The sequence below is a fragment of the Coregonus lavaretus genome (genome assembly GCF_964263955.1).
Source record: "Coregonus lavaretus genome assembly, chromosome: 33".
Lineage (NCBI taxonomy): Eukaryota > Metazoa > Chordata > Actinopteri > Salmoniformes > Salmonidae > Coregonus > Coregonus lavaretus.
The window spans coordinates 18951457-18963876 of record NC_140020.1 but is presented as its reverse complement, the minus strand read 5'-3'; the positions used below and the strand labels follow the sequence as shown (position 1 = coordinate 18963876).

The 12420-nt window shown below is 46.3% G+C and overlaps 1 protein-coding gene across 2 annotated transcripts in view; it reads right to left on the bottom strand.

Moving 5' to 3' along the window:
• The window catches only part of LOC311108753 (protein enabled homolog), a gene marked incomplete at its 5' end in the record, with an annotated part of 147876 nt that overhangs the window by 89565 nt on the left and 45891 nt on the right, over positions 1-12420 (bottom strand). The window lies entirely within an intron of this gene.

Genomic DNA, 12420 nt, shown 5'->3' with positions numbered 1-12420 from the left:
CATGTAGGCCAAGGCCCTGCCAGGCAACAGAGTAAATTATCCACCAACGTGCTTCACCCTCCCTCCCACTTCATAGCAACTACTCCAACAGGAGAAGACAGAGGAGCAGAATGGGGGGGGGGGGGGGGGGGTGTAGGAGAGCAGAAGAGAGCCAGGGGACTGTGAGAGGAGAGAGAGGGAACCTCCCCACACAACCTCTCGCCACGTGAGTGTCAGCAGGGGAGAAGGCCCCGTTTTCCACTTCCTTCTTCGAAAGAGGCTTAAAACATGCATCTCCTCTCCACAGCTCTAGGTTGATAAATCAGACTCCATTTAATCTGGCGGTCGTTTCAAATCAATCAAATCAAATCTTATTTGTCACATGCGCCGAATAAAACAGGTGTAGACCTTACAGTGAAATGCTTACTTACAAGCCCTTAACCAACAACGCAGAGTTAAAAAGTAAGAACATTTGCAAATAAAATAAAGAAATGGTAACACAAAATAACAATAACAAGACTATATACAAGGAGTACCGGTACCAAGTCAATGTGCAGGGGTACGAGGTAGTTGAGGTAATATGTACATGTAATTAGGGGTAAAAGTGACTAGGCAAATCAGGATAGTTCATAAACAGAATAGCAACAGCGTGTGTGAAAGAGTGTGAAAGAGTGAGTGTGTGTGTGTGTTTGTGTAGCCTCAACATGCGTGTGTGTGTGTGTGTGTGTGTGTGCGTGTGTTGGAGTGTCAGTGTGGTTAGTATGTGTGAGTGTGGGGGTAGAGTCCAGTGCAAAAAGGGGGTCAATGCAAATAGTCCAGGTAGCCATGATTAGTTGTTCAGGAGTCTTATGGCTTGGGGGTAGACGCTGTTAAGAAGCCTTTTGGACCCAGACTTGGCACTCTGGTACCACTTGCCATGCGGTAGCAGAGAGAACAATCTGACTTGGGTGGCTGGAGTCATTAAACATTTTTAGGGCCTTCCTCTGACACAGCCAGGTATAGAGGTCCTGGATGTAGGGCTGGGCGGTATACCGTATTTTACGATATACCGGTATTGATGCACGGACCGGTTTGGGTTTTTACTTTACCTTCTATAACGGTATTTGAATGTTTGGTTAGTGATACGCCGTGTGTAGCGTCCATTTTTATAGTTTACATTGCTACTTGAGTCATCTCTCTACACTCTCCCTCTCTCTCTCCATGCCGCTTTCCACACAGACCAAGCCCCGCCCCCTGTCACTCAAGGCGCAAATTTGTTGTTCCTCGACCACGAGACACTTGCATTCAGTCTGTATGGTCAATGCAGCACATGCAACAATGATGATGACAACGATGCTGTTTTCACTTTGCTTTTTAATACAAATCCACTGGCGTTCTATAATTACACTATTTGTTTGTGTTTCTTACATCTGCAAACAGCTAGTTTGTCTTTTCTTAGCAAGTTGGCCCTAAATCGTGTTAGCCGCTAATGCTAATCGCTAGTTAGTACATTTATTAGCTAGCCAGCCAGCTGAGTCATTGCAAACGTAATTAGCTATACAGCCTGATAATTTCAGTGATGGTGTAGACCTAAATCAGCATGTTGTTTGTGCAACAGTATATTCTAAATCAAAGAGGAATATGAGACGCATGAATAGCGGCAGGTAGCTTAGTGGTTAAGAGCGTTGTGCCAGTAACCGAAAGGTCGCTGGTTCTAATCCCAGAGCCGAATAGGTGAAAAATATGTTGATGTGCCCATGAGCAAGGCACTTAACCCTAATTACTCCTGTAAGTCGCTCTGGATAAGAGCGTCTGCTAAATGACACAAAAAACAAATATATATATATATATATATTTTTTTTTTAATAAAAAATATGTTAGCTACATGAAGTAGCTAAGAGAAAACATTCAATGTAGCCAAAGATTATAGGGTCCCCTAGGAAACACATTACATTTTAGTCATTTAGCAGACGCCCTTATCCAGAGCAACTTACAGTTAGTGAGTGCATACATGCTCTACCAACTGAGCTACATCCCTGCCTGCTATATCGCCCAGCTCTACCTGGATGGCAGGGAGCTCGGCCCCAGTGACATACTGGGCCGTACGCACCACCCTCTGTAACGCCTTGCGGTCGGATGCCAAGCAGTTGACATACCAAGCGGTGATGCAGCAAGTCAAGATGCTCTCAACGGTGCAGCTGTATAACTTTTTGAGGATCTGAGGAAACCAACGGGTGGAACAAGTCAGACCGGCACTGGCCGAGAGACAGAGAAATTCCACAAAAGCCTCAAAGGTAGAAAACAAGATAATAAGAACAGAATTGCAAGGCTAGCTAAACACTGACAGCCCCTAGGCCTACAGGGAGGAGGGGAGCTCCCAGACTTGCTGTGGGGAAGTGGATGCTTTGGAAGGGAGGAACAGGGGAGGGCCTCTTACTCAGCAGCACCGTCCTCATCTCACTCAACCCACGCCTCACTCTCAGCACCCCATCAGCATACAGAAAATAAACTAAGCCCAGCCAAACAGACAGAGCCAACAAAGGAAAACAACAACCAATAAACACAAAGCAACCTCATGCCCACTGAGACAAGCATCAATCCATCTTTGATATGATGACACATGAGAGCAGGGTAGGCACCGTTCAGCCATAATAACAGCTATGCTTACTGGCTGTACATTAAAAGGTAATTGCAACAGCAAATTGCTTTGTCAATAACACTGTACCAGAGTCGCCGCACAAATTACTCTTAAAAACCACTAACAGATTTCAAAATCGGAAAAACAGTATTGTAACTGAAGAGCATAATATTCGTGGCGTAGCTGGAAGATGATCTATCCTCTTTAATCCGAGAAAATCATCATTCCATTTTTGCGTTCCATTAGCTAGTGACTATCTTTAGAACTGAATTGCTTTAGCCAGGCAGAGACAGTTATATATCTGCCTGCCTGCTATAGTCTGTCTGTAGTGAAAGAGTGCTAATAACCTGCCAAGAGACTTGAACCCACATATCCCAGTAGACACAGCTAGCTTCCTAGTCTTAACACATACACCTCCACTAGACACAGTCATCCTCCCAGTGTAAACACACACACACACACACGACAGCACACCTCCTATATTTGGCATGGGTCCTCAGATCCTCAAAAAGTTCTACAGCTGCACCATCAAGAGCATCCTGACTGGTTGCATCACTGCCTGGTATGGCAACTGCTCGGCCTCCGACCGCAAGGCATTACAGAGGGTAGTGCGTACGGCCCAGTACATCACTGGGGCCAAGTTTCCTGCCATCCAGGACCCTCTATACCAGGCGGTGTCAAAGACTCCAGCCACCCTAGTCATAGACTGTTCTCTCTGCTACCGCACGGCAAGCGGTACCAGAGTGCCAAGTCTAGGTCCAAAAGGCTTCTTAACAGCGTCTACCCCCAAGCCATAAGACTCCTGAACAACTAATCATGGCTACCTGGACTATTTGCATTGTCCCCCCCCGCTCCACCCCACCCCCTCTTTTACACTGCTGCTACTCTGTTTATTATCTATGGATAGTCACTTTAACTCTACCCACAAGTACATATTACCTCAATTACCTTGACTAACCGGTGCCCCCGCACATTGACTCTGTACCAGTTCCCCCTGTATATAATCTCCCTACTGTTATTTTATTTTACTGCTGCTCTTTAATTATTTTATATTTTTTACTTAACACTTTTTGTTCTTAAAACTGCATTGTTCGTTAAGGGCTTGTAAGCATTTCACTGTAAGGTCTACACCTGTTGTATTTGATTTGGTTTGATTTATATATAACAATATAAACCCTACAGTCCTCGGTAGAAAGAAACGCTGCATTACACAGAATGGAAGTATTGTACAACTGTCAATCCTACTGCTTAGATAAAGAGATGACATGGAATAGGAAAGGATGTGGTCAAAAACAGTTATTTTGTCATATCCAATGCAAATTGCATATTATCCAATGCAAATTAAATGGAGAAGAACAATGGACATGGAGCGAGCTGTAATTTATTCATGGACTACTGCTCTACTCTGTATTCAAATACATTCTATAACGAAGCTCTTATTACAAGATTCCCTAGTTTCACATTCCCACTAGTTTCCTTGTTTCACTGGACTCTTGAAGGAGACGTGTAATGAAGTACAGTATAGTGCTCTATTCTAAACCACCAGAGAGAATCTGAAACATAACGCAAGCCTTTGGCGCTGATCTGCCACCACCTTCCAACCACAGGCAACTGAAACCCAGAGGAATCCAACCCCAAACTAAGTGTCCAAGGCAGGGGAACATGTGTTAGTGGAGCCACACAGACCTCTCAGTGGGATCGAGGTAGCAACATGGCATTGGTGGTGGCAGGGCTGCCCTTCCCCATAAACATCAACGAGGGCGTTCATTACCCCTTCACTTTCTTTATCAAAATCTGCACAGTCATCTAAGCAATGGTATTGGCTGACCACCATCCCAAACACATAACTGTTGCGTAGTGTGTGTGTGTGTGTGTGTGTGTGTGTGTGTGTGTGTGTGTACCACAGTTTACGGTTGTCATAACACAGAGACTGAGAGACCCAGAAAGGCTCTAAGGTAAATCAGAAGAATTTACAAAGCAAAACAAATTCTAATGAAAGTAGCTAGCTTCCTAATGAAGGTTGTTGTGGAGTCCTGCCTAGTAGTTGTGTAGCTAGCTGTGTAGGAAAACAAAGCTAAAGCCAGTGGCTTCTCTCTCATTGCAGATTGTAGTATTTCCAGTCCGGCACTGCTCACTCTTGGATTGCGTCCTACCTGACAGGTCGCTCCTACCAGGTGGCGTGGCAAGAATCTGTGTCACGCCCTGGCTCTAGGGACTCTTTTAAGTTGAGCCAGGGTGTGTAGAGTTTATGTTTTGTGCTCGTTGTGTCTAGTCTAGTTTTGTATATCTATGTTGGCCAGAGTGGTTCTCAATCAGAGGCAACGAGTATCAGCTGTTGCTGGTTGTCTCTGATTGGGAACCATATTTAGTCAGGTGGTTTTCCCACAGTGTTTGTGGGATCTTGTTCCTGTGTAGGTTTGTGTTTTGCACCTTTGGACGTCACGTATCGATTTGTTGTTTTGTTCGTGTATCATTTAATAAATAAGTAATGTTCACCTTCCACGCTGCGCCTTGGTCCTCCTTCAGCGATCGTGACAATCTGTCTCCGCACCACGTGCTCTCACCACTGGTGTCCCCCAGGGCTCAGTTCTAGGCCCTCTCCTATTCTCTCTATACACCAAGTCACTTGGCTCTGTCATATCCTCACATGGTCTCTCCCATCATCGCTACGCAGACGACACACAATTAATTTTCTCCTTTCCCCCTTCTGATAACCAGGTGGCGAATCGCAGACATATCAGTGTGGATGTCGGATCACCACCTCAAGCTGAACCTCGGCAAGACGGAGCTGCTCTTCCTCCCGGGGAAGGACTGCCCGCTCCATGATCTCGCCATCATGGTTGACAACTCCATTGTGTCCTCCTCCCAGAGTGCAAAGAACCTTGGCGTGACCCTGGACAACACCCTGTCGTTCTCCGCTAACATCAAAGCGGTGACCCAATCCTGCAGGTTCATGCCCTACAACATTCGCAGAGTATGACCCTACCTTACACAGAAAGCAGCACAGGTCCTAATCCAGGCATTTGTCATCTCCTGTCTGGATTACTGCAACTCGCTGTTGGCTGGGCTCCCTGCCTGTGCCATTAAACCCCTACAACTTATCCAGAACGCTGCAGCCCGTCTGGTGTTCAACCTTCCCAAGTTCTCTCATGTCACCCCGCTCCTCCGCACACTCCACTGGCTTCCAGTTGAAGCTCGCATCTACTACAAAATCATGGTGCTTGCCTACGGAGCTGTGAGGGGAACGGCACCTCCTTACCTTCAGGCTCTGATCAGACCCTACACCCAAACGAGGGCACTACGTTCATCCACCTCTGGCCTGCTAGCCCCCCCACCTCTACGGAAGCACAGTTCCCGCTCAGCCCAGTCAAAGCTATTCGCTGCTCTGGCACCCCAATGGTGGAACAAGCTCCCCCACGACGCCAGGACAGCAGATTCCATGACCACCTTCCGGAGACACTAGAAACCCTAAATTTTTAAGGAATACCTGGAATAGTATAACAGTAATCCTTCTACCCCCCCCCCCCCCCACATAAAAAATAAATAAAATAATAATAATAATAATAATATATATATATATATATATATATATATAAAATAAAATAAAAAAGTGAGTGGTTGTCCCACTGGCTATCCTGTTGAATGCACCAATTTGTAAGTCGCTCTGGATAAGAGCGTCTGCTAAATGACTTAAATGTAAATGTTAAGTAGACCAGACAGACACACAACCTCTCATCATAGTCCTGATCCCATTCAGTCTCCTCATCTCCCCATTAGACCAGACAGACACACAACCTCTCATCATAGTCCTGATCCCATTCAGCCTCCTCATCTCCCCATTAGACCAGACAGACACACAACCTCTCATCATAGTCCTGATCCCATTCAGTCTCCTCATCTCCCCATTAGACCAGACAGACACACAACCTCTCATCATAGTCCTGATCCCATTCAGTCTCCTCATCTCCCCATTAGACCAGACAGACACACAACCTCTCATCATAGTCCTGATCCCATTCAGTCTCCTCATCTCCCCATTAGACCAGACAGACACACAACCTCTCATCATAGTCCTGATCCCATTCAGTCTCCTCATCTCCCCATTAGACCAGACAGACACACAACCTCTCATCATAGTCCTGATCCCATTCAGTCTCCTCATCTCCCCATTAGGCCATCTCAGTCTGGTCTCAGCACACCTACACAGCTGGCTCTGCATGGGCTCTGGGCTCTCTTCAGCCTCTCTGAAGGACAGGGTAGTACAGTACTCCACTGTGAGTACCACCACTCCACCCCCTTAGAAATATATCTAAGAGGTCATATATTCTGAACTCTATAGTAAATCCACACACAGCACACAAACCACAGAGTACAGTACACACACACACACACACTACACAAAGCTGTAACGTTTGAGCAAGGTGGAATTGGAACACGAATAGGGGAGCGTTTCCCTTCTATCCCTTCATTAATGTTAATGTCTCTATACCAAAATATAACATCAAAGGGCCTGGATGTGAGAGATGAGGGAGAGGAGAGGCAGCTAGCAGTGGTGACGTCAGAGCCAGTAGAGCTGTGAAAAGCACTCCAGGGACTAGCTAGGCCTGCCTTCTTATGCAATAAAGTGCCAGCCTTCTATATCCCTACCAAAGAATACATGGCAACATATTACCGCTCTGTTTCTTACTGCTAAGAACAGGAATGCAAATCCTTTTTGAAGGAACACTCCATTATTTAGGTCTGTAAACGGGTCCAAATCATTATTTTCATCAACACAGTCGAATGAACAGATCCCATGTGGAGGTTTGTTGGACTGTCCAAGTCTTACAAATCAACTGCAGAGAACAGTTTCTGGATTTCCTTCAGACTCTTCAGTCAGTCTTCCTTGGGGCAGACCGACAACACTTCCCTCCACCACTTCCTCTGCCCCCTGTAGGCGCAACACCACAGGGAGGCCTAGGTCAACAGTTGTGTGGTTTCTGATTGTCCACATGGCCACAGAGAGAGCAGAGCAACCCTGATCCCTAAATGGTGTACTCGCATGCAGTGGTTAGGGCTTAACAAACAGGAATGTTGGCCTAGGTATCTGTCCTCAGTTTTAATACGTTTGCTTTAACAAGCGGCTGAACTATGCTCTATACTCCAAGCTGAAACCAAGGACGAACCCTGTAAATCTAAACAAAACAAAGTAAGACAAAGAAACACGAAGGACAATGTTTTGAGCCTGTGAGCGAAACCACCTCTAATGAATGCATCTGCTAAATTACTGACATGTAAATGTAATGAGGGCTCATTTACCTGGAGAGGGTCTAATGAAAAATACCAAAGGGATTTCTCTCTACAGTCAACCAAAGCAATATTGATTTGTCAGGTCAGCATTCTGCCTGATGTGATTACATGTAACCACCATGTCAGTGAGGGGAAACAAGAAAATGCTTCCAGTCTATCTGGAAGGCATTAGGGGAGGAAAGAGGATGGATGGGAGGCCCACAGGCAGTGGTATATAGTGTGTTGAGGGTTGAGGGACTGGTGTGGGTCAAGGCTTCAACTGGACCCAGAGTCCTGTAGAGCCAGAGTGAAGACTCCTAAGGGACATACACACACACAAACAACCAACACTGGGGCTAGCCTAGAACACTTTGATCCACCATTGGCTGACACACACAGCTGGATTGTGCAGCAGCACAGCACACTTCCCCACATTGGCCTCCCACGCAGCAGAGTGAACATACCAGTACTCCCACGCAGCAGAGTGAACATACCAGTACTAGCCTCCACTGCCTGAAAACCAGAAACTGGCCCCTACTCAGGTGGCTACTGGCTAGTAGTGTCACTCACACAGGGGTGAGGAGGAGCAGAATCTCAGGGCTAGCCTAGCCTGATACCAGAGTACTGCTGGCTAGAGATGGGACACAACGGTTCCCTTAAAACTCTGTGCACTCTGTGACCAGATAGTGGACTGTTCTGTTCCTAGAATTCTTCCTTCACCAGAGCACAAAACGTGATATGCTTTCATTTGCTCAGCAAACAGCACACACATAGGTAGTCCCCTGTAGCTCAGTTGGTAGAGCATGGCGCTTGCAACGCCAGGGTTGTGGGTTCGTTTCCAACGGGGGGGCAGTATGAAAAATGTATGCACTCACTAACAGTAAGTCGCTCTGGATAAGAGCGTCTGCTAAATGACTAAAATGTAAAATGTAGTTTAAACACTCCTCCGCTTCAACACTTTCTCCACAGCTCCAGAGGGCTACAGGCCTATAGCAGACAGAAAGAATACTGTGGATCCCTCTCAGCTATGGTAGAAGAGCAGAAGGGGAGGCGTGAGAATGTTGCTGCTGTAAACTCACTGATTGTGGTGCCAGAAGCCTGCTGTTGTTCAGACTGTTAGAGGCCCAGTGTAGTTAGAGGTGTTGGACTGGAACCACCAGACCCCTGCTGAGAAATGCATGGAGAGCCAGTATCAAGGCTAACGCTAGCAGGCTAATCAGGCTAACGCTAGTATGCTAATCACTGAAAGACCTCGTCCTCCCACTCCTCTTCAGCTTGTATTCAACTTAAGACACCTGACTGATTACAGATGTAAGATCTTAATTTGATCACCCTGTTGCACGAGAACATGTAGTGTATTTGAGGTTAAAAAAGGCTTCTGAAGTATGTAATTTCCACTTGGAAATTTCAGACTTGATTTTCCCTTGTATCAACCCCTACAAAAATGTCCATTAATTATAATCCACATAATAATAATAATTAACGTTTCCTGATGCTGCAGGATTATTTTCCTGCTGTAGCAAACCGGCTCAAATTAAGATCCTACATCTGTATATCATCAATAAGGAATTCATATGATTCATAGAATGGTTTCGTGATAGTCTGGACCATCTGTATATCTTTAGCAAACATGTCTGGCATGACAACAATAGTCAGAGGCAGATCGTTATAAGAGTTGGCTAGATAACATAGCGTTCTGTAGCCAGGATAGTTTCTAGCAGAAGCATTGGAACACTTTGTGGTCCGATTATCCTTGAATGCACTGTAAATCCCAGTGTAAGAATGAAATACCATGAATAACCAACATTTTTCTGAACATACTAAATCATGTAATAGAGATAGAACGAGAGAGAGCCTTGATTGTCAGGAGTAGCATTGCATGAATACTGAACAGTAAAATCAGTCGTTTGCAAGTTCAAGCTGTTCTCTTAAATGGCTGATAGTTGTACTGATGTCCCTAAAAGACAAGACAAGGTGTGTGTGTGTGTGCGTGCGTGCACACGTATGTGTGTCGCTCAACCCCCTCCACAGCATGTCACAGTGCAGAAGGAACATTCTCAGTGGAAAGAGAGCAGAAAATTGATTCCTTTTCATTCCCATAATATTCCCCCTCAGAGTTTTCACTGCACGTCCCTCAATCTCACCATGTGAAACTAGTAATAAGGAACGGGGGGGCATGTTGTAGAAATGTGTAGTGTGCCCCGTCCATCAGCCCTGCTACACTAGTCACAATCCTTCATTGGCTTTTCCCTAATTTTCTCCAAACTACAGCCATCACATTAGCAACACTGTGTATGTGGGTGGGTTTTTATTTGGATCCTTGGCTGCTTCCGCGTAGCTGGGAAAGAGAGCGAGAGAGGGACACCCAGACTAAGGTTGTTGGAGAACATCAGATAAAAGGGATTGACCTATTGCCTTTGTGTGTCCACGGGTGGGGAGGGAGAGAGAATGAAGATTCGAGAGAACGTAAGATCACAACTGTTGTACTTTGTCATTACATCCTGCAGTCTGATTATCCTCCATTCACACACAGTCAATCACCAGCAGCTGTTTCCCTGGTCCTGCCATACGTACCGCCCGCCTGGGGATTGCAACACCTCAACACCCTACCTCACCTCTCACTTCCGCTCTGACGCCAGCCATACAGAGGGAGCCCACTCCTCCTCACCACCAACCAAACCCAGTATGGCACAAAGGGAGCAGACGGACAGCTTAAAAATACACACCACTCACTGCCATGAGTCATCCATAACACAAGCAGATTTGGTGTGATAGAGAGGGATAGACAGAGAGAGCGAAGGGGGGAAAGAGATAGGGAGAGGGAGAGCGAGACAATGTTCATTCATGCTGCTTGTTAGGCAGGACAATGTGACGCATCATGACTGTAAAAACATTCAGGCGGGCCAGCTGCTGAGGTGACATCTCTTTGAGCTGGCTGGCTGAAGCTAAACTATATGGGCTGTATTTACGAGGCAGGGGAGGCCTGGTCTCAGCCACTGGCACACAGACAGGAACACACTCTAAAAAGGGACAGTTGGGAGGCGACTGACTGAGCGATAATACCTTTATAATTATGACTTTGTGGGCTGTTCACACTGGGGCTCACGCAGTAGAGGCAATCACAAAGCACAATTCAAATGTGAAATGTAACTCAGCTGGAAAACAGGAGGCCTTTGCTTGCTTTCAGGAGATTAGTGGAAATGGGACTCAACTTTAATATCTTCTGTGAAGCCACATTCTGAACATCTTGAGGTCAGATGACAAGGGTCAGTACCTTCTCTCGTTCAACGGAGCAAGCTTGTTAACTGGTACCTTCATGATCAACACAGAGCCACACTGGACTCGAGTGACATGGAGTAAGGTCCAAGGAAGCTAGTCATAAATTCAAGAATGGACCTTTCGAGGGAAAAACCTTTCTTAATCTTGTACTGTAGTAGCAGTTGTGAAGAACACTGAGACCATCCCTATGGATTTAGTTCCACCCTAATTAAGTCATTCACCATAGGACCCAGACGACCCATGGGAGCATTAGATTACTGGGTCCTTCCCTGGTGTGATCAACAGGTAGCTGCCTCTGATTGGCTGTAACTAGTCTGACCTTTGACAGTACCATGGTAACCAGCTCCAGAAAGCTGGGGAGTGGCAGATAAAACCCTGTGCAGGTCTGTTCACCCACAACTACGTGGCCGCACACGACTTTAACACAATCATTAAGTTTGCTGACGACACGGCAGTGGTAGGCCTCATCACCAACGACAATGAGACAGCCTATAGGGAGGAGGTCAGAAACCTGGCAGTGTGGTGCCAGGACAACAACCTCTCCCTCAACATCAGCACAACAAAAGGTGCTGATCGTGGACTACAGGAAACAGAGGGCCGAGCATGCTCCAATTCACATCGATGGGGCTGTAATTGAGTTGAGAGCTTCAAGTTCCTCGGTGTCAACATCACTAAGGACCTATCATCGTCCAAACACACCTACACAGTCGTGAAGAGGGCACGACAACGCCTCTTCCCCTTCAGGAGGCTGAAAATATTTGGCATTGTCCCTCAGATCCTAAAAAAGTTATACAGCTGCATCACTGAGAGCATCTTGACTGGCTGCATCACCGCCTGGTATGGCAACTGCTTGGCATCCAACCGCAAGGCGCTACAGAGGGTAGTGTGTACGGCCCAGTACATCACTGGGGCCGAGCTCCCTGCCATCCAGGACCTCTATACCAGGCGGTGTCAGAGGAAGACCCTAAAAATTGCCAAAGACTCCAGCCACCCTAGTCATAGACTGTCTTTCTGCTACCGCACGGCAAGCGGTACCAGAGAGCTAACCCTGGGACAAAAAGGCTCCTGAACATCTTCTACCCCCAAGCCATAAGAGTGCAGTTAATCAAATTGCTACCTTTACTATTTGTATTGACACCCTTTTTATTTGAACGGACTCTCTTGCACTGGTTCTATGCACATCACTGGATTCTACCAACACACACTTCACTGACACTCCAACACACATGCATATTGACACCACACACACTTTCACACTCTTCACATACACTGCTGCT